We start from the raw sequence: 27,894 nt of genomic DNA, 5'->3' as shown, positions 1-27,894 counted from the left end.
AAGGCCAGGTTGGACGGGGCTCTGAGCAACCTGATCTAGTTAGCGGTGTCCCTGCTCCCTGCAGGGGGGTTGGACTAGATGACCTCTAGGGGTCCCTTCCAACCCAAAACATTCTATGATTCTATGATTCTATGATTCTAACCGATGATGTGCAGGTTATGAGAGCTGGATCAATAGCAGAAGACTTAAATGCCACACTAGTGGTGGCAACAGTATATGGCTCTTTACTGCTGCGGGTTTGAGAAACAGCACAGCTTTAGTAAATCCTCAGCAAACTTAATTTCATCCTCCTGCATTTTGATGGGGTTGTGGAACAGCCTCTTTGCTAAACAAAGAACCGAGACATACACAGACCTCAGCAAGGAACAGAATGATACTACTGAGGCATCCCTGATGCAATCATGCTATCTGCTATCTACACAACCCCTGAAACATCTAGCAGCAGACATGCTGGCATACATAAGCCTCAGATGTAGGAGGACCAGAATTTTATTAGAACAGAAATAATTCTGTTGACCTGAAGCTGAACCCATTATCTGTGCTAGTTCAAGACAGCATCTCTACTTAAAGGCAGCACCAGGTAAAAATACCATGGGTGCTGTCAAGACAGACAGCAATAAGTCATCTTCCCTTTTGGACTGGAGGGAGGGCTGTCAGCTTGGGCTGTGATCTCTTGAGAAGCAGCAGCCTGCTCCCATTGCTGCTGCAAAGTGCAACAGATAAAAACATTTTCTAGAACAGGTTCCTCTTTTTTACTGATTCCCATCCTCCTGCCGTTAAAGGAGGGTGTTTAGCCAGCCCTGCATTGGCTGGCGCTCATCCATCTCTCTTGCTTACTGCTCTGTGTATATTTGGACAGTCTCTTCCATGCACATACCTCTCATCAGAGACTGAGAAGAAGCTTTCATTTATCTCAGTGAGACTTCTTAAGAAATGCATCCAGTGTGACATCCCTTCTGCCAGGAAGAGACCAAGGATGTGGATGAAAGCTGAAGGCATTTTCATTTGCTAAATTATCTTTGTGATATGGAGAGAGTTGGAAGAATTTGAGTGAAAAGTACATGCCATTTGTGCTTTGTTTTAATATTTCGCTTCCAGTGGTGGAAAGAGTTAAAAGATTGGGACATTTCTTTTTTTCAGAATGAAGTCTCAACTTTTAAATTTAAAAATTCTTGTTTTCTCTCTGAGCTTAGGCAAGTACTTCTTGGTACTAGAAATGAACCAAAGCCTCCTGATTCATTCAGTTAGAATTATTAACAATGTCCTTTATGATCTTCAGTGGCAGGACAAATCAGTTTTCTGAAGTGTTTCAAAATCTAAAAAGTGTGTAGCAGATTCTCTGAAGGTTCAGATACTCACCTTACTACCTTCCTGTTGCTGGGCTACTTTCCTGACTTAACACTAGTGCTGTCCTTCAGCAGGCACCCAGTTGCCTGACTCCAGCTAGAGCTTGTGAATCTTCAGGACTGGCAGAAATTTTCCACTGCCTTCATTTAAGGATGGCCATGCCTCTACAGATTAAGTGCCCGCAGATTAGACAGGTACTTTAAAACAATCATTATGGTAGTGTGGAAACAAAACTAATTATAAATCCAAAATACACTATTTAGGTTTCTGGAAATAGAGGTTCATAAAGACAAGAGAGACTAAACAGAAGAAAATCAAACTTAATGTAATTAGGATTTATCATTAGATAAACTTCACTTTTATTGGCTAGGTTTCTGCACACCTAGTGAGGGGAACTGGCCAACTAAATTGAAGAGTGGAATTTAGAGGCAGCAGCAGCCAGCACAAGGAACATGACCATGTCTTGGAAGTGGCGATGCCCATTTAGTACAGCAGGGGTAACTTTTTCTGTGCTTGACCAAACTGCTAGCAAGCCATTAACCCACTAAGAGGAAAAATGCTTTTATCACAGGTAAGGCAATATACATATTTTCAGGTGAAGGTTTTCATGAACAGGAGCTAATAACGCACATAGAGATTTAAGTCAACAACTCTTCATGTAAACAAATATTAATGAGGTCAATGCATGTGGCTTATTTCTGGCTTATGAGTGAGATAAGAGTGGTGGCTTTATCTTTATTTAAGCCCCCTTAAAGTTGATCTGTTGTTTTTCTGACCATAGCACAAGGTTTGATGTAGATTCCTCTGTTGCCAAGGGCTTAATGACTCCTGAAAGATACTGCCTGGCATTTAGCGAGTCTTGAAAACAATTTCCTACTTGGTCTCTTCTGAATCAGGGTCTCCAAGCACCTTAAGTCAGCGTGATATGCCTGCATAAAATAATCACGGCAGCACAAAAAGAGGCATGTTGTATTTGCTGGCCTTTGGAAACAAGTAAAGAGCTTTATCTGACTGCATGCATGCTCCAGATGGGCAGTCTGAAAGTGCTTGGATTACAACGCCGCTGAAAGTCGAGCACTGAGAAAGAGTAGCAAAATTGTATGGTTTACAAGACATGGCTACATTTATTATTTACATAATTAATTAGGAGTAGTTGGGATTTGAATGTAAGTTTATTTCTCATGCTATGTCAAAGAAATAGTGCTTGATAGGATGCTTGTTTATTGCAGCTGCCTTGGTCTTGATTAAAAAATCGACATCTGAACTAAGAATAGAATGTATATTGTGCCACATGCTACATACAAAAATAATTTTGAAATTGTGTTCTATCCTTATAGTTAAACTAATCTCATCTTTCCTGGCTTCTGGTCATATGAAATAGTTTTATAGTTAAAAGAGAATTTGCATAATGCTTTTAAAAGTCTTAATAGATATAATAATTTTAATCTACTATGGAGTGTTTATAATATATAGTAAGCTGAAGCATTTAATTGTGTAAAAAGAAATATTAAGGCCCATCTTCTAATCAAAAGAGTAATGCAAATATTAAGTATGATGGGTTTTGTTATTTTTTCCTAATTGCATCTGGACATCCAATTTATTTTTTTTTCAAGGCCTGAATAACCATGAAAAATGAGGCTAAACTTCACTGTCAGAGATACCGTCCAATAAGCTCTATGCAGGTGTTTTATTTCATGTCCTTTCTGGGATTGCACCAGTTGGCTATGCTGAGATCTAATCCTGCCCCTAGTCAAATGAATTAATGTTTTGCTATTCACGTTGTTGCAGCTAGGTTCAGGTCTTCTGTTACGATTGGTGGGTTTTATTTATTTACTGGAATATGAAAGACAAAAAATATGAGTCATTATCTTCAGTGTGCTATTTAGTCAAGGATCAATCTCCTCAAGAGGTGCAGCAGATCTGACATAAAGAACCTGCAGCTGTCCCAGAACAAAACACGCATTGCACATAATAACAGCCCCACACAGCTTTCCTCCCTCAAGTGTCCAGGCAAGATACCATAGCATACAATCAATGCAAATCCTCTAGCAGAGTGTAATATAGCCATTTTTCAAGGATTTGATGCAATTCGTCTTTTCAAACAGGCGATTTTTTTTTTTTCTAATGATGATTTGAATTTGGAAAGTCTTGTCTTTGGAAACTGTTAGAATTTTATGACGACTTTGTCAGGAAAGCATCATTTTGGTTCAATCTTGCAATCTTTGCAGTCTTTGCAAGATTAGGTAAAACTTTGTACCTACATAATGAAGCCTGCAAGATGGTGAAGAAGAACAGGAAGATTTCTACCTGGCATAAGAGATGCTACATGTTTGTGCTGAGTAAGCTCAGGAAAATTCTGCTGTCCTGGCTTTGTTTTCAATACACATTGAGAATAGAATTTCCATTTTATCAGGAATTCTAACATGTAAAAAATATGTTCCAGGTTGAAACAGAAAATTTATATTTGGCATTTCCCATAAAAAAATAGTTCTGAGATTTTGGGGGTCTTTGTTTTTATCTTTAAATTTGAGTCAAATTCTTCATTTTAGTGTGATTATTTCTATTATTTTTCCTTAATATTTTCAACACATTGAGAGATAAAATATATGTCATATCCAAAAATCAGCAGAGGGAATATTAACTGTATTGAATCTGATTTTGATGCAAAAAATTTTTTTAATTAAATATTTCATTTTTTTATAGAATACTGTGGAAACAGCCTCAAAATTTTTTACATGAAGGCAGCAGCTTTTGATTTTAAACAAACAGTTTATCTTTACTCTTTTCACCAACTTCGTATCTTGCTTCTTACTGACATTGTGCTGATTAATTTTCTTCATATTTTCATACAAATCAATGCATATTGTTGAAGTTCTCTATTAATCCATTGTACAAATTCAGAATCTACATCTCCACAACTTTCCCCCTGGCTCTGTTCATAAGGAAAGATTAATACATACATATGGGTTTATTTTTTTAAATTATATGCTCTTTAATATGAAAATAATATGATCTATGTTCTGCCGCTAGAATCTGCTAGGTTTCACCTGGGAAATAATATATGTAATTAGGGGATGATGGTCTTGTCTTTTATCACTGAAGGCAGGAATTTCTTTTAGAGACAATGATGATGTGTTTTATAGCATTTGGTATCAGTAAGTCCCTTAAGGGCTGAACATAAATGCAAATAAATTAGGAGTTTCATTGCGTATTTGCAATTTATGAGCTAGTCCAGTTTCACCTACCGGCAGGAATACCGTAAGGAAAGTAATTCTCGATTAGATCCCTGACTCTTGCTTTGGGACTGTAGAAAGAAAAAATACCCAGGCATAACAGTTCCTGTTTGCTTCAGAAACTTGAGATTTGGACTGTATATGAATGTCAAGACTGAGTACTGCGTACCATTCTGAGTTTCTCCCTTCTCTCCCTCTCTTGCCATTCTCACTATGAATTTTTGGAAGGTAGAGCTGATGGGTTCCTGAATACCCACATGCTGCAGAACTTCTGTTTATAAAGCTGTTTATTGTAACATCCCTTTATCTCATTTATCTGATAAAATTAAACCTACTTACATATTTAGTAATATATTGTAGCTTATAGCTCAACAACAATTTTTTTATAATAACTCTCATCTTCCGTAGTGACTCAGATGCTTTGCCCAGGGGTGTAAAAAAGATGTTTGTCCATGCCTTCACAGCATAAACAGTCTTGCATATGCTTCGCAGTGGCATTGATGCAAGTGAACACATTCAGCGATGCTCTTCCGTCCATATGGCGTTCGGTTCCCTGCTTGTGTGCTGCTGCCTTGTCTTTGTAGAGAGAATCAGCTGAGCTTGCAAATCTTTCCATCATTTGGTATTGCACTGGTGTCATTTTTCAGCAAAGAAAGTTACATCTTGGAACACAGAGAAGCTGGGGTACAAGTGAGGATTCCCAAAGTCAAACTGAGTTTGCTTGTGTGAAGGAAATTAAAACAGCAGCATCCCCTACTGGGAACGGCTTTGTAAAATCAGGTCTTACAACCTGGGTCCTTGGGATTCGAATATCTTATTGAGGTTATGGTGGAGAAGATGATTTTCTGCCTTCACTAATTTTCCACTGTATGAGACTATTTATTTATTTTCAGGAGCTGTTTTCCTGCATGCCTGTCTGTTTGGCCTCTGAAATACTTACACCAAGCAGCTCTAACCTGTCAGTAGCCAACCTGTAACAAGCTGCTCTTTTCTGAGATTTCCAACTGACACAGACCTGCTTTGTGTCCTCTCCCCTATCTATTTTTTAAAAGTACATCCTTGTAGAAATCTCAACCTGAAAATATTCATGCTTACTGTTACATTCAGTTGTCAGATATTCCCAAGAATTTTAGTAAACATACTTCTGCTTTTGAGACTAGCCATTATCTAGATGGAAAGATCTTTACAGGTTATAAGACCTTTTCAGATTATTTCTTTGAATATGTAGCAGAAGTAGCTCATTTTTATTTCTTCAGCCTGCAGCAAGAACAAAAGTGCCTTTACATTTGCTTAAGACATAACATAGTTTGAAGCATTTGAAAACTGCATGCTGAAAATCCTCCATTTCTGGCTTTCCATTGAATCCAAACAGTGTGCCAGTGCATGGTGCTCCAGATACATGCAAATATATGTGCACCTGTCTGCAGTGGAGCTCTTCACATTGATAGAAATGTTGCTGTTTACTTCAGTGATTGCCCATTGAAATAATGATAGTACATTTATATTTAGATAGTAGCATCTATTTCAAATGATCCTGAAGAACCTTATTATCCTAAGACTTTCTGTCAGTCATGCGGGATCCCTAGGGATTTCAGTGCATCATGTTGTTCAGATTTTATCACAGGAATGGGGATATGGAGATTTGGGGATTTGGGGAGTGATCTTTTGAGTCAATCTGCAGTCTTCATCACTACAAATCGAAAAATTACTGCCAGTTGTTGAACTTAAACACATTTTTAGTAACATGAAGCAAACTCCAGCCAAAGTGGATGACAAGACCCATGAAAAATGGGCTGGACCAGGGAGGGGGCTGAAAGGGTAGTGATCAGTGATGCAAAGTCCACCTGGTGGCTGGTTAGCGGTGGCATGCCTCAGGGACTCATACTGGGGCCAGGACTATGTCATGTCTTTATTGACAACCTAGATAATGGGATGGAGTATCCCAGCAGATTTTCAGGTGATACCAGGTTGTGGGAAGTCTGTACAATGGAAAGCAGGGCTGCTGTTCAGAAGTACCTAAACAAGATGAAAAAGTGGATTGGCAGGAACCTCATGGATTACACCAGAGGCAAGTGCAAAGTCCTATAGATGAGATGAGGAACCCCATATGCAGACCAGGCAGAGGGCCAAACAGCTGGAAAGCAGCTTGGCAGAAAAAAATATGGGGGTCCTTGTGGAAAGCAAGTTGAATGGGAATCATCAGTGTAGCAGAGAAGACCGAAGGCATTCTGGGCTGTATTAGGAAGGTTGAGGGAGAGGATCCTTCCTCTTTGCCCAGGACTGGATCCAGTGCTGGGCTCACCAGTACAAGACAGACAGGGACATACTGGAGTGAGGCTCATGTAGGGCCACTGAGGTAGTGGGAGACTGCAGCGTGAGGTGCATGAGGAGAGTCTGTGGGCTGGGGTTGTTCAGCCTTGAGAAGGTGAAGAGGGATCTTATTTCTGTCCACAGCTACCTACTGGGGTGGTGTGGAGGAGCTGGAGCCTAACTTTTCTCAGAGGAAATCAGTGGAAGGATTAGAGGTAATGGGCAATGTTTCAGATTCTTGCAATGAGTTTTCCAAAACAATCATGCACACATACACTTCAGATCTATAAATACCTTCCAAAAGTTCTATTTTGAAGGAATTTGGGACTATTTGTATCTAAGGAAACTTGTGCTTTCTCATCAAGTAAAGTTGAAACTGCATTAATATCACATACATAAATATGTATGCCAAATGAAAGAGGTTTTTAAGTATTTTACATATGTACATCTAAATTGTATAATTTTATTTAAATACCTTAAGTACAATTATTCTGCATTTAGAAATTACTGTGCTCTTTTTGTATATTGAATGTTCTTCTATTTTTATTTAAAGCTCACTAGTCTAAACCATAAGAATCCTTTTTACTGTGAACTAATCATTTCTAAATATATTTTCTAGAATGTAAGAGATGAATTTTTAGCAAACCCAATTCTAAGCTTATCTAGCTGTATTTGTTCATGTGCCAAATGACTGGAGAAGAAAATATAAAATTATGGTTTTAACGACAATTCAGAGCTTTTCCTACCTCATGCAAATGGAAATCTTTGGTATGAAAGTGTGCATAAGATTTTAAAGAGACGGGAAGAGAAGAGCAAATTCTGGGATTACAGTTGTTATCTAATGGCAGCGATTATTAAAGAGCTTTCCAGAGCGTTGCCTTTTTAAGGTTGGAAAAAAGCATCCTCCAGATCCAGCTAATCTTTTTTCAGTCTCATTTGCTTCTTAAAAAGGATTTGAATTTTAAAAGTTGCAATAAATACTTTTAAAGCCATTAATAGCTGTGGTTGTGTTAGCAGTAGAGCTGCAGGGCAGTTATTGCACCTGATAGATGTTCGCCCTAACTCACAAGTATTGCTACAGAGGGTGGTGAGTGTGGGTGCAACCCTAGCTCTCTTCCCCGTTGCCCCTGAAGGGCCCTGGACACAGGTGACAACTTCCACAGGGCTGATGGAAGTTTGAATGGTGGAGAAGGAAATCCGTAAGCATAGGCTGGGGTTTTATTTCGGAGCTGCTCTGCCCTTTCACAGCCAGGCCTCATAGACAAGCCGAGTAACAGGGTCCATCCTGCCTCAGTGAGAATAAGAACTGTGGAAAGCAAGGTTAGGGTAAATAAGGCACGTCCATCTTCCATATCCTAACCCTGCCTCTGCCGTGATGGGTAGAAGAGCGTAGGGTGCCTAAGTTAATAAAGCGGAGATAAAATCTTACAGTGAATTTCATGTAAGAAGATTACTGGGTGATTTGAGGTATTCTGCTTCAAATAATTTACAGAGGGAAAACGCCATTTCATTGTACTTCAAAGACCAGTTTCCTTTCAGTGCTTTAACTCTTTTACCCTTTTTAACACTTTCGCCCTTTTGTATTGAATTGCAGCAGTGCTTCTTCAGGATACTTTTTTCTTATCTTAGGACTTCTTTTCAAAATGGCAATATTTCTAGAGAAAATATGTAGTATGTTTTATTACTGCACCAATTTCCATACTCCAAGGAATAGACCACATCTAGACTTTTGGTAGCAGAAAGTAATGATTTCTTAGAGACTTATTAGCAGAGCTGACTGAAAACTGCAAAATATACCAGCAAACAGTTTGACAAATGTGAAAATGAGTGGTTTAGCTGCTCCCTTGCCCCTCTTCTGGCTTTTAGCAAGCAACAGCTTACCAGCAGCTCTGCAGAAGCAGCAGAAATAGGGTAGGTACTCAATGACATTATATACTCATCTAAGCTATGCCTCTGAAAGAGTATTTTAAATACCCAGATTTGAGTGCTCATACCAAAAGCAGTTTGGATGGGACACCACTGGAGGGAAGGTGTTAGGCTCCTTAAAATTTCTGTAAGATTTCTGAAACAAACCCTTTAAAAAAACTAAAACAAACATCTTTCTGCTTTCTTTGCACCTCAGACTGCGATGTCATGAGGCACACAAACAATACTGAAAGAAAATTAGATTTAAATTAATGAATATCATAGTAGCCTATTTTTTAAAAAGGTGCCTCCAGGAAAGCATGTAGGTGCCCAGAAAAAGTATAAACCCACTCACACAGTATTTATCGTCTTTCCTTACTATGTTTAGATAGATAGTTCCTTTTAAGTAGCTTCCTTTTCATAGCAAAAACAGATTCATTGGCTTATTTCAGGTCTCTCTCATGAATACATTCATTCATTCAAGGAACAAAACCTACTCTGTGATTCTCACACCACTCAGATACCACTAACATGTATACTGCTCCCAAAAGAGATCAGTGAGGAAGGAAGCCATTAGCACCCAGTGGCACAAAAAGCACCAGTGACATGTTTATGTCTCCAGCATTTGTCTGGCGAAGCCAATTCCAAGAGCAAGGAGCCTCCTGAAATAGACTGCAGTCTTCTGGTGTGGCTTTTCATTCCAAGAGCCTGGGCAGTCCTTTCCTACTGCATCCAACGTGTAGTAGATGATAAGCCTTCAAGAAGCAACTGTATACCTAAGAAGAGGGTTAATGTAAGTGACACTTTCTGCATAAATATTCAGTACTAAATATGTGCCCCAGTGTGTGTTAAAAAGGAACCATATCGTTCATTTTGCAGCAGCCCTCATCGCTAGTGCATCGTGAAGCCCTCCCATGTATTTTTATCATTCTCTATAGAGCTCTTGGGGCATTTTGTCATGGCTGAACACTAATACTTTGCTATTCAGGATTTTGGTACTGCCTTCCAAAAGTGTATGAGTGATCCATATATCTAGGTCTTATGTATTGTGAGGGCTAATTAAATAAAACTTTTAATGGTCTTTATAATCCATAATAAAGAAGTGCTATATACAACCATCGTTAAGGCTGAGTATGTAGTTGAATCAGAGATCTTCAGTCATGACAGAAAGTTTCTCTGCTAAAAAGGGGTGGAGAACAGCGCAATCTTTGAGGTTGGATACTAAGTAACTGCTGTATTGATCTAAATTTGCTGCATTTTCCCTGTGTGATATTGTCACATTCCATCAAGTGCCATGAATGCTCATAGGAAAATAGCAAAGTGTCTTTTATACTGCACAGGAGATCAGTGTACTGAGAGATAATTTTGGGAAAGCTAAGCCTGAGAAGAAACACAACATAAAAGCCAGACCACCTGTTGGGGAAAGTTGCCTAGCATTTAGAGGTCTTTCCACTGCTTTCAAAGTTATCATGCAGTCACCATTTACTTTGCTATTAGAGGAATCCCTTTGTAGATGCCTTCAACTTGTCAGTATTGTAAAACTGTGTTGGGTTGATGAGGGGTTTTTTTTTCATTTTGAGTGTGTGAATGCGCGTGCCTGATGGAATAAATTTGGTATGCCAGTTCTAGGGTGTCTATTCATTACTGTCCTCCTGCTGTTCACATTTTATTAATGACAACCCATCACCCCCCTACCAGCAGACACTTAATTCCTTCCCAGAATCCATCTGCTTTCCATGGTCCTTTGAAACCAGCTTTTTATGGAATCAGCTTTAACAAAGTCTTATTTCCATGGGTCAATTAAATACCAAATATTGTTATTTCACAGCTACAGCTCCTTTTAAAGTGTCTCTTAGCTGTGATTAATTCTAAGATGATTTCTGGGGAGGGGATTGGACAATCAAGATCCTATTTTAAAAGGAATTTATTCTTACAGCAGATTGTGATCATAAAGGTGGAAAATGAACTCAAAATGGGAAAATTAAGAGTGTGATCCTGCAGCTCTCCCTTACTCAGGCCCTGTTCAGACATGTAACCACACTGGTTGCTTATCATGGGGTGCACAATATTTTAAAGACCGTTTTTAATTCTTATGATGCATATTTCAAAAGTAATCAGAGAACACGCATATCCATCTATGATGCTTATATTTGTTACAAGCTTAATAAAGAATGACTATATAAATACAATTACTTCAGGTGCAACGGAGGATAAGTGTATTTACAGTAATATTTTGAGAATATCCATCATCCTTTCAAGTACTGAAATAAATTATGCTTATAGTCAATATATCTTCTAATGGCTTATGCAGTATGTCAGCTATAAAAATACGTATTTTAAATGCTCACTATGTTTCCAATTGGAAGTAAAATTTTTACCAAGTTTAAAAACCACTTTTTGTATCTTCAATATTATGAACACGTAAAAATACATTCTAAGCCTTTACTAAATATGAAAAAGTGTCACTTGTATGACCTCTCTTCTTTTAAAGGTCACTTTTATGCTTCAAGTTGGTATCACTACTGAGGTAATAATAACACTTCAATGTAGAGTGGGGCATGACTGAAGAACTGGTGGCAGAACATTTAACAGAATGGATGTTGTGGGACCTAAGAACCAGTAGGGTTTGCTTTTCATTTGTGCTGAATGCCCAACTTTATCTTCCAGCTCAACATCTGCTGCTGAAGTTGGGGGAATATGTAAAAAGATTTGCAGTTCACTTCTAACTTCATTATATGAATTATTAATTTAACCACTGACATTCAGTTTATCCCTCTCACGTGTTTGCACTGTATGGGAATTTTTTTTTAAGGTAAGACAACCTGATCTGTGATATTTTAGATGATGGGTAATAGATTGTGAACTGTCTCTAAACCAAAATGAGGTGACCTGTAACTGAAGAGGAAAAAATTGCTGTGGTCAGTAAACATTGCATATGTGTAATTCTTTCGTGGAGACTGCTTCATCTTCCTGTAAAATCAGAGAGTCATGGCATTTGATACCTATGAAACAGTGAGGCAGCACAGATGTAACTCGCAGTTCTCAATACAGAGTGAAAACGCTTGAGCAGTGGAGTTGAATGTACAATTATGATTTGTAATATTGCCAATGGATTAGGTAAAATTCTCGTCTCTGGACTAGTTTGTATGTTTGTACCTAGACAGGATAGTGATGGTGGTGGTGGGAATTGTTCTGGGTTTTGTTCCCATAGTCACTCCTGTCACCTGCTTCACAAACCATAGTGGTTGTCTGCCAGTCTCAGCAAGGAACTGCAGTTTGGAAGACATGATTTTTCTTCCTTGAGACAATTCTGTCAGGTAGGGTGAATGTTTATCATCTGGATAAAAAGAAAAAATGGTAATTGCTTCTGTACTTGGGCTAACAACTTTATGCATTAAAATACGCTATACATGCACACCTATATGTTTTATATAAGAATAAGAGTCAAAGAGCTCTGGTTTTTAGCATCAGGTATCAGTCATGATTCTCTGCTCATAGCAAAAAGATACTGTGGCTTTCAGCCCTTTGGTGGAATTACATGAACGCATCTTTCAAGTGCTTTTTTGCTAGTATATGGCTAGACATCCTTGCTGTTAACATGTAATTCTGTAAAGCTGTTGCTAGAATGTTAGAAAGGAGAACGTATTAATCCCACTTCAGGATGCATAAGCAATGTTAGAAAGTCACCATATCCAGGCCTGGTCTAAGCTACCCTTATGTTTGTCTAAACCATTAATTTTTAAAGTGTTTGGGAACAGAGTATGATCCGTGACCTCTGGTACAGTCTGTTATTACACTCTATAAACCCAGGTTTTCATAAGTAGCACTGAAGTGCTACTCCTTCTGTGTACACTGCTGCTTTATGAAAAGTTACAACTTTGAGGAGAGCATTCAGCTGAGAGTAAAGGTTCAGGTTCTTGACCTTCAAATATATAACCAACATCTCGAGGTAAGCTCACTATGGGAGAAAACAATTTCAGCTCCATAAACATTTACAAACAAATCCTGAATGTGGATAGGGAAATAATGAATAAATAGTCTTAAACAAAGGAAAGATGGGACTTCAAAACAGAGACAGATGTTTTGATATGTGCCAATGTCTAGAATGTTACGTTAACATAAACACATTTCACTGTACTTTAAGTAGACCTTGATTTTCTATGCACTGCGAAGGTCTAACAAAGTAATACCAGGCTGCACAGTATCGTAATAAAAGCTAGGTTTGGCCGTATCTGGGATCTGATGACCAAACAAGCTAGAACTCTAGATATTTTTCTCCTTCTACTATTTTCTTGTTCAATACATTTCTAAGAACACGCTTTTTCTTAAAATATCCTAGTCCTGGTAAAACTTCAATGCCCAGCTGCACCGTATGTCCATTCTTTCTTTCAAAAAACCAGGTATGTTTATTAATCAGCTGTTAACTGATAAAAATTAAAAGGAATTTCTAGTCTCCAGTGTTTCATTCTGGATTGATATAAAAAGAAGAAATTTTAACGTTTTGCACTATCTGGAAAAGTTCTGGTTTTAAATAATGAGTTATGTCATTTTAATGTTACATGATTCAATTTAATAAGGAGAATATTTCTTTTTAATAATAGTGGACAGTATACTGGAATATAAAATAGTAAACATCATGGTATAATCAATACCTGGAGGTGAATGTTGCAACATAAGACATATAAATGACATAATATCTCAAAATTATATTTTTACTATATTGCAAGTAGCATATAGCATAGTCCCCTCAAAAATTTAAGAAAGACCTTCATATTCCTTTAAACATTTTTTATACTAACAGACTACATTTTTTTATTTGGTTTAGTGGTGAAATACATACATATTTTAGCATCTAAATACTAATTCATCATGCAGCAGGGATTGGATAAATCTGAAAGGAAGGTGCAAGTGAAATAACTGTGAATATTGTGGCCTTACTGGTAGTCTTTGGCTATTGCTACATCATTGCCTTTTGAGGTAATGCTATTTTTCCCCAGTTTCTCTTCTTTTTTTCCATGAAGACACTCTGTGCACTTATGGGAACAAATGTGATATTTATTCTACATGTATTTTACAGATAGCTATCGGGCAGATAGTAATTTGTGTGATGACTTCTGTGTTGCAGCTGGATAGACTGAATATTCGTTTCTGTTTGTGTTGTTAAAATATGAAAATTATCTTAAAAAAAAATCAGATCTTTTTGTTCCAATCACAGTAATGCTGTTTTCTTTGTAACAAAGTGGTCTACAAAAACTGTAACTACAAATGTAAACATGACTCCCAGTGCCCCCTGCCACGTACACAAACAAACCACCTAATCATCAACCTGAAATTGCATTTTAACCATAGCAACCTGAACACTTACCTTCTGAAATGCTTCATTAATGAAAATACCAGGAGAATTCTTTGCATCTAGAAAATTACAGTGATTTAGAAATATTTAGTGTTTCATTTGCAAGCTTCCAACCTGTAGGGAGTCATTCACTTTGGTCATTCAGCTTCGTTTATTTTTGCTTTTAATTCTTTATGTTTCTGCATTGATTTTAAGTTTTCCATTATAATCTCTGGGCAGAACCGAAGTCTAAACATTTTAAAAGGGAATCTTCTAAATGTTCCATGCTTTGGGGGATTTGGTTGGTTGTGGGTTTTTTATGTCTACAACTACACGAAATATAAATCTGAAACACAGTACAACCATATAAAATATAAACCAGAAAAAAACCTTATTTTCATTTTTGTTATTGTTTAGCCTTTCTTGCTTAGGAAAAAGAATAACTCTGAATTCTCCTCTTTTGCCTTCCCACGAGTGCATGTTCCATGGCACACTTGAGAACTGGGGCCTCACGCTCTGGATGGTATGTCAAGAGCATGGTTTTAGTAGTGGAAGCACCAGTTTTATCATCCCCCACATCCCACGATTTGTTCTTACCTCTTGCATCAGCAGCATACAGTTTAGAAAAGAAAAGGTAATCCAGTGTCCCCTCTCCCTCTAAATCCCCAAAGCAGTAATGCAACAGTACAAGTTTAGCTACTGGAAGGTAAATATTTGACAACCACTTATTGCAGATTATTCACCTGTGTTCTGAAGAAGACAATATGGTAGATAATGCAATCAGCGTACAATATGCATACTTGTATCATGACAGCACACAAAAATTTCACCACGCACAGGCGTAGCAGTATTAACTAATGTGTGCATGTTGGCAACTAACAGCCACAGTTTGTAATAGGATTACCACTGAAAATAGTAACATTTTTGTATGTTAGGAAGCTACAAACAAATCGACTATTCATATTCCTCCCTCAGGCTGTACTTCCTGGCATAAAAATAAAGCCCCGCTCATTGTTTCAAATCCTTCGGAGTTTCTCCTTCATAATGAAGTTTTTTGCAAAGCATTTAGAAAACAGATACCAAGTTTTATTTCTTTATCTGCTAAGGTCGTAATCACTAGGAGGCAATTTCAGTAATATTCCCCTATTTTTCTTGTCCTAAACCAAGCTCAATTCTTTTCTTACTTGAAAATGAAAGTAAAAAATGTGTATTGGATGTTTGAGAAAGGTTAATCAATGGTGAGAGAACCCAACTAGTGAAATCATAGTTTCCACTGTTGTTCTGCTGGTAGTCTTCCCGACACTGCAAATGCCTGAGGAGATCACAGTGCTCCTGTTTCCTTGTTTTAGAGAGAATTAAGTTCCTGCATCTGTATAAAATATGTTTTCTTTGAGGAGGTATCAGGCTCCCAAGGCCAAACTTTCTAACTCTTCAGTAGTATGTCTTCATATTACTTTTGATAATAGTGAAAGGAAATTGTACAAACCCCATTTTTATTGTGCTTGAATGTCCAAGGGAGAACAAGTATTGATACACATATGTATGTGTATGTGTATTGACACACATATGTATATGTATGTGTATGCTCCTGGCAGAAAGAAGCTCCTAATGGAAAATATTTTTTCATGCTCCCTATGAAGTATGGGATTAAGAAATCCCAACTTTCCTTCACCAGCCTTAGTCTGGACTTTTGGCACTGAACAGACACATTTCCCTCCTTCAGTTTAGCTTTTCAAATAACAAGAACCTCAAGCAGAGTGGATGAGGAGTAGTTTAAACATTTTTAGGAATGCTTTTTCTGAAGAAGAGATGTGGACTGCTAGAGTTATGTTGAACTCTGTGCGGAGGAACCGCTGATATTGAAGGTCATCAGTCCAATACTCTTTATTGAACTGTCCCACCTGGATTAAAAGTGACCAAGGGGAGGCCCAGTTAGTGAGTGCAGAGCTTGTCGCTGACTGAAATGTGACCAGCTTATGCTCATCTCAGTGGTGTGAGCTTTCCTGAACAAGGCAGGAGGAAAGCTATGAAGAAGATGAAATTGCTTTGGAGCTATCTTATGAGTGATGAAATTGATAGCAGCTAAAACATGAAAAGTGTCTAATCAGAATGGAATGATGTACCGGGAGAAAAAACAACAAGAAAGCAAAAACATGTGAAGAAAAGAAATGAAAGTTACTTTTTCGATGGTGAAAGAAAAGTGAGAAGATGATACTTAGGCAGTCTTTCTATTAATTTTTCATCACATCCTGAGAAAGAAAGCAGTGCCACAGCTTTTTGGGTTTGAAATGAAGAAACTTGTGATAGCTGTGATGCCGTGGTTGATGCATGGATTGGATGGGGGCTCTGTGCTTGGTTAATACTCCATTTTTATCATACTTTATTCCTATTCTATTTACTGTTAAAAATACAGAAATTAAACCAAAATGACAAAAGCCAAGCCATCGTAATCGCAGAGATTCTGAAAAGTATTTTCCTCTCCGTCTCATGCTCAGAGAGAAAGACTGCCTTCAATATGGACACCCTATTTTTTAACATCAGCTGCAGGTCCTGTGCTGCTCTTCCCCAATCCCCAGTTAAATTTCTTTTGACTCCTCCTAAGTGCTGACCTCAGGGCCCTTATTTCCTCAGTTCTGAGCTAGGAACTTCTGGTATAAAACCTTTCAAAAAGGACATGATGGTTATCTGGCCTATTTTATCTATCTTCTGTTGCCACTCATGCTCCTCGTGATTCTGAAAGCAACCCCTCGCTAGCAAAAGAAAATGAAGCAAGAATGAGATTGCACAGGCCTTTTTCTTTCCAGTGTATAAAATTATATATTTGTGTGTTACACAAGCATCTGCATATGACGGGAGAAGACAGCTGATTGGGGTGTGTACAAAAATAGGAGAAAAGCTTTCCCAGCACGGTGGCAGTGCAGGGGCTTTTACACAGCTCAAGAAGCAAGATCCAACCTTCTCTTGAGGCTTATTCCTGGAGCATTTACCAAAGCCAAAATAGTTATCTCAGCCCATGTTCTTAGAACCTGGAAATTATATAGAGCTGTATAATATTAGAAGGTATAAGATTAGTCCAGTTTAATGCTGGCCACAATAAAATGTCTCAATATGCTTTCTAAACGGAACCATTTTCTATAGCTAGAGATGTTCTCTCAGTTACTTTTCAACATATAATTTTATCACATAAAACTTAAAAGTTTTAATTTAAAAAAAAAGATTTGAAAAGCATTATGCAAGTATTAATGATTCCCCTGAATTTGTTTAACTTATTCCTTGTTAGAGGGAATTATGGTGTATAATGCTTGATAATTTCTGAGAGAGGACATCATTTTAACTTCAGCTGTGTCACTTTGTTCTATGAAGCTGCTTATTAGTAGTAGCAGTGGAGCCTTGTAAGCTTTATGCGTTATAAAAACCAAAAAATATGTGTTGCTGTCCAGGCTCATAATAGTGCCTGACATAACAAAGTGTAGGTTGTGAGGCTGTGAAAACCAGTACCCGTCAACTCAACAGGAAAAACACAGGCACAACAGCTCAAAACACTGATTCATTATCTCCCCAATCTGTAACTAATTTGCACTGCATAAAAATCGTTTAAGTTAAGTATGAGCCTTGCGGATCATCGTAGTTTAAGTGTGTGAGCAGAATTCCCAGTTTCCTGAAAAAACCTTGATCCTAATAAGCTGAAAAATTTTATCATAAATCTCAGTTTGTCTTCTTACCTGTACTCCCACACACACATCCAAAAGGAACTCTGGTGACGTGCGTGGAGTTCTGCTGGTGCAAATGAGGGGCAAATGTTGCCCGATGCATTTAATCAGAAAAGCACCAGCTTTCAGATGCACCCAAGGGTGATAGGTGTTACTTTCCCAGCCAGTGTGACATTGCACCTATTCTTGCATGCCAAGTTGCATCAGGACGCCACTGAGAGCAAACAAGTGAAATAACAAGTCCCCCCGGCATACCATGGTATAAAATCTGTGACCCAGATTCTCTTAGCTCTGCAGGTAGCACAGTTCAGAGCTCGAAGGGTGAAAAGACAGCCTTTTGCTGCTGGAACCTGGTCTCCTTAAGCCAGGTCCTCAGGGGAAATATCGGGAGCTCACTTGTACTGGGACACAGCAGCTAGGAATCACCAGACTGTTGGAAACTACCAGCCAGTGGTTTTTGCAAGTGACCAAGGCCACTTTCCCAACTGTGCACCTGTGGGAAACAGTGCCGCAGCATGTTCTTTAGGGGAACACCTCTGAGAACAGTTGCGCTGGCTTTGAGGCTGGGGGGACACACAGTGTAAGGTACTGCTTCTAAGCTCCAGGAAAAAACGGGGGAAAAAAGGGCACATGGCTTTGCCCTTCTCCAGTGGAGTGCCAGGATACCAGGAATGTACTGCAGCAAAGTGGCTACATTATTTCCAATAAACCAGGAGTTTTTTGACACAGGGACATTTTTGCATCTAATTCCTCATCAGATAGTCTCTACAAGTTGTCCCGAAGTAAAGCCTAAGGGCAGGAATCCTTCCTTGGCGGGAAGGGTTGATGTCCTTTGTGTTATGGGTATTTGTGTATTTTCATCATTATTAAGGTCCTGATTCAGGAAGGTAGGGAAGCCTTTTCATAACTTTCAGCGCAAAAGGATGCCTAGTTTTGCAGTGAATGGCCTCAACTAGAATACCTCTCTGAAGTACTGGAGAGCATCTGCTACTTCTTTGTTATTCCCAGTTGGAATGATCTATAAAACCTGAAGCAATGTTTCTGCTTAAAGTGCCTGGCAGTCCAGCAAAGTCAGCTGTAGTTTAACTTTCAGATTTGGATGCAGTTTGTGTGACTTCCCTGAAGTAAATTTTTAATATACATAACATATTCAGAGAGCTTTGGTATTGGTTTTGCTAAGGAAAGGCAACAGGCTCTGCCAACATAGCCAAGACCGTATTACCACAGGAAGGGGATGATAGGAGAGCATGTCAGTATTAAAAGTGCTTCTGGATTGTGGTGTAGGACAATGAGGTTCGGGATTCTCATTGCAAATATAACGTACTGTATTTGCCTAACAACTCAGCATACAGGCGATTTCAGTTACAGTATAAAAGCTGTACCTTACAGGTCATTCTATACCTCTGCATACTGGATTTAAGAACAAAAAGCCAGCCTCTAAAATAAGTCATTCTGAATTGTCCTTGAAAATTGTCAAAGACTAATTATTCTGCTAATGTTGTGTGACTTACTCAAAGGCTATTTTTACCATGAAATTTTCCTCACAATGAGAATGCTTCATTATGCTTCAGTAGTTAGTGATATGTCCTTGAAATGTAGGTCCCAGGTTTTGAAATTATCAAGGGCTTTCTGAAGTGCAGACCAGTTTACTCTGTAACTGAACTGGTTCTCTCTCTTTCTGCCTCATTGCATTTAACAAAAGCAAGTCTTCATAAGCAAACACAGAAAATTACCACAGCGCCTGGATTTGAAACCTTATGCACTTATAAACATATGTACCTGTGTGAGATAATAAATAATAATGTTGTATGAATTTGAAAATATCTAGATCCTCTGTACAAGATAGGAAAACATGAATGTTCATTAGTAGATCCAAATATAACTATACTAGAGTAAGTTGTCATTCTCTTTTTACTTAGTGCAAGTGTTTGGTTATAAAGGTAGAGGTATGATGTCTCAATGTCAACAAACACCGGTGCAATCAGGCATAGCTATGCTGATTTCATACAAAGCATGGTGATTCTCACCAGCTGAAGGCAATTTATAATTTACTTCTCTAATGTGGACATTCTGTAAGATACAGAGATCTTCCTATTCTGTAAAATACAGAGATCTTTCTGGATGATAGTGAGTATTCGCATGCTTAAAATAGGGATTAAAAATCCTAGGAATGTTTTGGGAGGAATTTCTGAACAGTGATCATGGTTGTCCTTACCAAGGAAGTACACTCTATTCCATTTGCTTGGACTCAAAAGGAGCTTACAGTATTGGAGAAAAGCAGATGCATAGTGCATGTAAAAAAACCTAATGCTGTTGAACTCCTTGAATGTCCTGGCCTTATTTTCTGGTTTTCTGTCTTTCAAACTCTTATTTACGTTTCTTTGCATATGTGGGGGGAATGGAAGAGTACATGGCTTACCTTTACCCAATAAGTTTTCAAGAAAGAACTCAAGTGGGAAATAGCTGGTGATCCAAAAATTCTGAGTCAAAGTAATTTATTTCTTTGACATCTTCAGGCAGTATTTTTCTTCAGGCCTGTTACTTTGTGCCTGTATTCAGTTACAAAAAAATAAATAAATAAATTGTTTCCAAAACATTTAAAACTACAGGATAGAAAGAGTACTGTAGAGAAAGGTGGTCCTTCTTCTTTACACTGGCATTGATGTTCTTGTGGTAATACAGGATCCCTTGATTAAGAGATTGTCAAGTCCCTTTTGAAGCTGTACAATAAATCAATCTCTCTCTGGAAAAGTTTGAAAGGGTGTAAGCGAGGATGCTGTACACAAATACCTGGGGGATATTTACTATCCACTTCTCTCCAGTCATCAATCATTTCAGCTGGGCCAAACTGACAACGTCTGGAGCTCACTTGGTTAATGAGACAGCATTAACCCTTTCCAGCATTATGCTATACCTTCCAGTCATTAACACCCATATCAGATTCCCAACTACCAAGTCTTATCTTTAGGAAAACATCCTTAGAGACTTCTACAGAGACCAGTACAAAAGTAAAAATTATAAAGGGATGGCTTGAAAGCTTGGAATGAAGAGGAATGATGAGTTGTTGTTGCTTGCCATACTTGGTTATAATTGAACCAGGAATTACAATATTATTACAATATTGTTATTATAATATAATTACAGTGATATACCAAGTTGGAAGGGGCGAGCAGATGTTAGATGTAAGAGGCAACTTTGTTCATATTAGATCTGTTTTGGGAGGATGAGGATTTTTTTTTGCAGGAGGCCATGTGTAAATGAGGACACTTGAGAGGGGGGTTGCAATATGAGTATTGACATCTAAAACAGTGGATTTATGGGCCTTAAGTTAAGATAAGCAATATTAAACACCTCACATTCTGCAGTTCAGATAAATAGAGCAATTTTTGTGGTATCTATTTCAGATAAGCAGGTCTCTGAGAAATGTATTGTTGCAGTCATCCGTACTTGATAGCTTACAGCTATGGCTATCCATTTGGCACTGAACCACGTAATGCAGCCTGTGGATCTAGAGGACATCTAAAACTGAGTCGCAGTAGTAAAATCTTTCCCAGTTTGTCTTAGTGTGGGTCAGCTTTTCATTTAGCACTGCGGTCTGGTCAAAATGTTCATCTGTCTTTAAGTTGGTGGGATCGCTTAGCTCTGTCATGGTTAATGTCTCAGTTTTTAAAGGCTTTTTTTCCTGAGGTTGACTGTAGATTAATTTCATGGTTTCTTACTTCTTATTTTTTTTTAAAAAAACCACCTCATCTCTAAAGGTAATGATTTTCCACTGAACTCTTAGTTTAACAAAATGTTTGTAAGGGAATTTCTTTTTTCACCTGTAAAAATCATAGAAAGGGAGGACCCTTACAGATATCCTAAGATTCTCACAAAATTGTACCTTTGATTTTCTGGCCAATCATATTCTGCAAGCCAGTCTCTGCTCTGTCCTCTCAAAGAAGTACATTGTGTTCCTGAATACCCTCTTATGCCTGCAACAAGTGGAAAATCTGTATTTCAAATAGAAAGAGTTTCTTAGAGCAGTCATCATGTCCTGAGCAGCCTAGAAAGACAAAGCATAAGATAAAGCAAACACCTGTACTTGAGATCAAATGTTTGGGGAGTATCTGTGCTTCCTTTACAAACACCACAAGTACCTAGTTGTCTAGTTAAAACTAGCCCTAGTAAAAGTGAAAGCTAGCCTTATGCTAAAAGCTCAGTCGTAACTCACTTCTGCATAACTTGCAGTCCATTGATACGGGTGAAAAGGCTGTCACTGAGTTAATTGGGAAGCTTTAAAAATGAGCCATTATTTAATCCTGGCATCCTAGAAGGAGAACAGACAAACAAAAAAACAAGTAAGAGAAGGTTTTAAAAATATTCTTTAAGGGTTTGTAAAAGTTTTATCAGCTAGGTGACATCTGTGATGATGACTTCTATTTGTTTGCTTGTTAATTTATGTTGTTTATTTCTTAGTTTCTTATCAACTACAGTCTTTGGCAATTTCTTCCAATAAAAGTCCAGACAGGGATCTCCAAAATAAGTTCTGATTTGCTGTTGTGTTCACATTGACTCGCTTCAAGTTTTATTGTACATTATCCAACATGCAAGTTTGGTTGAAAGAGTGGAAATGGTTGTAAGCCTTGCTTTGCGTAAGACAGACCACCAGCTTCCTTTCCAGTTGATGAGAACTTGCTCAAGATTTCTTGAGTATGGATAGTCAATAGACTACTTACTGGCAATTGGTATGTGGATGGAAGTGGCATTTCTAAGCGGTAATTAATTTTTCCTTTCCTTAATCCACACAAGACTAAAGAGAGTTCTTCTCTCTTACTTAGGGAGCAAGGGAAGGCTGCAGGCTGTGAGTAGGACTGATCAAACTGCCTACTCATCTTCTCTTCCAAAAGCTGTTTCTAATTTATTGTAATGAACGTGGATATGAAGAAGAAGCCATGTGGAGTGTGCTGAGCGTGCTGACGAAAAATGGTCAAATGGCTGAGATGATAATATTTATGTTTGCAACTAAGATGTGCATTTCTTAATTGCAGCCTAAACATTACAGCATTTATGTGGAGATTAATATACCAAAAAAAGAGATTCCTGTAAAGCTCTGGAGGTTCAACTCTTAAATGTCACATCATCACCATATCTCCATTTCCTCAAATGCAGAATAAGGAGTATCTGAAACCAAAACCTGAAAAGCGTCTAAAAGGACTATAAATTGTTGTTAATATTGCTATCTATACAGAGGAAACCAGTCTAGTTTGACTGTTGAGTTATGTGTTTCCATTCATACTCAGAACCTATTTATATAGGAGGGAAGAAGACATTTTATCTTTTCTTATTTTTAGAAAACCAGAATAGTTAAAGAAGCACAATCTGCATCTATTTGTGAAAAAGGGAGAAAGATGATGTTATATGTTTTAAATAGCTAATTTGAAAACAAAGATGTATTTTATGGGTTTTACTGATAGAAACTGAAGTAAATGAAAATGCGGTTGTCTGGAGGAAGAAATTTTTAATCTCAATAAACTGTTTCCATATATAATACACAGAAGGAATACAGTTTGATGCCCAGATAGAAAAAAAAATCTGTAGGGATCAAGTTAAGAAAGTAATCTCTTTACTGTTGGGTTGAGGATATTCTGCCCTGTTGTTAGAGGCTCAAAGCAGCACTAGTGATTCTCATGCAACTTTGTTCTAAGTTTGCCACACACCCTTTTTGCCATACTTCTCTCATTTGAACTCTTGGTCTTGTCTTCCGATATTGCAGCCTTTAGCAGATAAGGTACCCCAGACTTGATGGATAAGCAATACAATCATTCAACATAGATGTTAGCATTGATTTTAATATTGTATAATCACAGATAGCTCTGTAAACTGACAGAAGCACTGGAAATAATCCTGATTTCTCTCTCTTCTGCCCTACCACTCCTTATGAAACATGTTGATTTCAACTTTCTGCTGCTCACTTACCAAACTGTGTAATCTAACTTAGAAATGCTAATCAAAACCAAAGGTGTATTTTAAGGTTTCAGTCCTGCAACTTTAAATTGTCCTCAAGTCACTCAGCCAGAATATTCAATGTACAAAACCAAGTGGTAGTTGCAGTAGGAACCAACAGAAGATAATGGGCTAATGTTCCTGAAGGAAAGTAGACCTGACTCTACCTTTCTTGAAATTGTTTTAAGTTTTGCAGTTATTTAACACAAACATGGCTGAGGCTGTGTGTGAATAACTTGGAACAGACTTTAAGATACTGTAATGCTGCAGTATTGATAACAGGTAGTCTCCCCCCAACATTCTGATTATTTATGTCTCTGGTTTTGATTTTTTGCCTCATTTTTAATGTAGCAAGAGCATCACATTTCAGTCAATTACAACAGTATACATTTTATTTCCTTCTAATGGGTTCTCATATCTTTCCAATGCACAGCAGCTATATGATATCTCTTAATGGCTCGAGGTCACAGACATACAATACCAAAACAGAGACGCAGGACTTCGCATTAAAAATCTGAATTACATACATCCACATGAAATAGCCAAGAAAAGGGAGATCTTATTTCTAAGCTGCGTAAGAACTGTCTTCTACCTCCTCTTTGTTCTGTTAAGACTTTTGTGTGCTGCTTTATGCAGGGATGGTAGAAAAACAGGAAGAGATCAAATAGTTTTGTAGTCACAATTCACCATGTCATTCAAACTTTCATTTTCTGCAAATGTAAAAATGGGTTTGACTCCTGTTTTACATATGAGGTCATGTTTAATGTTCAGTGAAATTAATAAGAGCCTTCATATTAGTTTCAACACGCATTATAACAGATTATTAGACATTTGACACATGACATTCAAAATGGCATATGTGTGATTGCATGCTAGATTAATCATGAAAATTATCATACCTTCTGCCAGAAACATCAGGAAAAACAAACAAATAAACATGCTTTTCTAACGTACATACAATTTTAAATGCTCCAAATTACATTTACTCAATCAAACCTTTGTCAGGGTGAAAGCCTTGCAGTCTGTTTTTGGAGATAATTAATATGTTCAGGGAATTGCTGTATGTATACATCATGCATACTATAATATTGCCTTAAACAACAGGAATATCTCAAAATATTAAATAAACTTTATAGGAGATAAACATTCCAATTTTATGATTGGAATTTGGGGTTGCACTCAGTGACATTCTGTTTATATTTGCATCTGTCTTATGGAGAACTCAAGGTCTTATAAGGAGAAGAAAGTTTTGAATCCTAAGTTATCACCACTAGAAATATGTATTTATTCCTCTGGTATTTAAAAACATCAAAGATTTTCTTTTGCAGTGACAGACCATAATGATGTCAAGATCTTACAAAAAGACCATGGCACTAACAAGACAGAAGGCTGGTTTAATGGAAGAGCCATTGATAAAATGCCATTCTCACATAGCAAGTGATTGTTCTTAAGATATTATGAGGCACTAATGCCTCAGCTGTTTGCTCATGTGGGCGTAACTATAAAAAAATCTGAAACACTACAAGTTGTTTATCACTAATCTGTGAAACATGAGAAGTGACGAGCCTGTTAATTATTGTACTTCACTGACTACAGTCAAGAATTATGACAGGCTTTTAGATTTAAAAATATTTAGAGTAAATCTCAACTTGATATATTCAAATCTTTTAAAAGGAACAATTGTATAGAAAAAAATACCACAGGTAGCCTGCTCACATTGATGGTTGAAGAACTGCAAATAATGAACATTTACAAACAATTATTTTTCCAGTAATATCTAAAGGGTTTTACTTTGAAAAGTAGCCCAGACTTGAAGAAAGCTGGCAAACGAAGATCAGTCTGGAATAGTTGTGATGATTCGCAGTTTGATCTCCACTGAGATTCTCAGAGGCAAGGAATCCCTTTAGAAATAGCGAGGGAGGAAACGTGAAAAGGTGACTTAGAAGCAGGTTTGGTCTAAGGTAGGCATACGAGGAAAGATTAAATTGAGGGAGGGCAGAGGCTTGATTAGGTTTTCTTTTGGAATTCCCATTGTTTGGAATTCCCATGTTCCTCATTTGCTGCCAGCTGGAAATACCGGAGGGAAGGGGAGCTCTTCCATCCCCACCAGCACCTGACTGAGTATCGCCTCTGTGACAGCTCTCTGAGTTGTTTTCCTCTTGCACTAAGCACGGATGGCAGGGGCTCAGACACCAGCTCCATGCCCAGCACCGCCGCAAGCAGGAACGGAAAGTACAGGGTACCTGTGCAGTAGCCCTCAGCAAAGAAGGATCCCCAGCAGCTAAAGAGTATTCGAGCTGACACTGCTAAAAAAGTAATCCTGTCACTGTATTTTGTCAGTTCCGACCTAGTTTCAGTCTAAACCAAGTGCCTGTTTTAGGCTGGTAGGCAGAGAAAGGAAGTTATTCAAGTGTTCTAGAATATAAAAAAAAGAACAGATCAAGTTCGATTAAAAAAATCATCTGGGATTTGAGAAAATAAGATTTTAATTTTATTTAAACTTTATTTGCCTTAGAAAAGATGAAAATTCCTGTTCCACTGCAGGTCAGTGGGATGTTCTTCTCCATTGTCATTTATCTCAAGTACCAGAAAGGGTAGCATCACAGAGAGGTAAATATGTCTATTAAAAGAAAAAGAATATACATGCTGAAAAATTACATAAGGAAACATACGATTTAGTCAAAAAATAATATGCAAATCTTGCTTCTGTACGGTTCCATTGATGAAGAATTTCATCATTCATTTGTGAAGAATCACAAATTCTTCATTCTTCCTCATTTGAAGAATCTGTTACAGCACCAAGTGATTTCAGAACCTTTACAGAACATTTCTAACTTGATCTGTTTGGAGTGCTACTAAGCTTAGTCTTGATTAATTTTTGGGGTCATAATGCATGTTTAAGAACACTTACAACATCCCAGCCGTGTATTTGACTCCAAATCATAGACATGTACATTTGCCCCACCTTTTGCTTTAGCACTTTCTTGGGGGGAGTTTCTTTGGTTCTTCCTGGGTGAAAAACGGTGTCCCTAAGCGCAAAATAACAGGGAAAACCAAACACAGTGCGACCACTGGTATTTCAGTAATTTGAAATAAGAAGTATCGATCTTTCATCAACCTTTTAGCATCATGGATTCAACAATACATTCTAATTTTGTTATCCCTGCACAAGGCTGCCGGTGCAAACTAGCTGTCTTAACTGGATTGCGAGGTCCTGCATTTTGCCAGACTATTTTTTTTTTTTCACTTCCCCTGTGCTTTACAATGCTCCTGGCATTTGCCCCTTCTGACTTGCTTTAATTTGTACACCTGAACATACATACCTGTGCAATCATAGCTCCACAAGCGCACAGTTTCTTGCATCCCTGAATTTCCTGTGCAAACACCGTTCTGCTTCTCTCACCTGCTTCATTCATTTTTGCAAGCCTATGTACACGTCCTCTCCCCCTCCTCCACCCCAGACGTGATAATAAGGTTCAGTGGATAGCTATTCAGAAATCATAGATTTAAAATGAATGGTCCATTTTTGCAGTTATCATCTCAAAAATGGTTCTTTGCACAAGAAAGGACTCCTTTCAGAGCGATCAATCAGCGGTGCCTTGTGTTGTCAAAAGCTGTATCTGTACTGTTCAGTGGAGCACAGGCCAAGAGCAATCTAAGGCATGGTGTGGTGTATAATCCACACGCTGTGCATCCACATACCTTACCCCAGCGTCTGACAAGCGTGACAGTCTACCTACAGCACAGTATGCTGCTGCACACAACTCCAGGGCCTTCCCAGAAAGAAATCACAGTCTTAACATGCTGTACGTTTGCCACAATATGGCCCTACAAAGCAATTTAAGATACACACTGTATTTTCAGGCCAAGGAATCTCGCCTATATGTGTGCCCACCATGTTCAGAAGTGGAGATTACTAGGAGATACATTACTTATATCTTGTAAGTTTTTTTGTTTGCAGGCTTGGGTGTGATGCTGAGCAGAAAGCACAGTGTGAATTTAATCCTAACCGAGATGCACATAGGGAGCACAGCGGCCTTCTGAGCTCTGAGGGTGTGGGGGCTGCCATCCA

This window comes from Egretta garzetta, unplaced genomic scaffold (assembly GCF_000687185.1).
Source record: "Egretta garzetta isolate BGI_Z169 unplaced genomic scaffold, ASM68718v1 scaffold72, whole genome shotgun sequence".
In the NCBI taxonomy this organism is placed as follows: domain Eukaryota; kingdom Metazoa; phylum Chordata; class Aves; order Pelecaniformes; family Ardeidae; genus Egretta; species Egretta garzetta.
Note: the sequence above shows the minus strand (reverse complement) of the source record.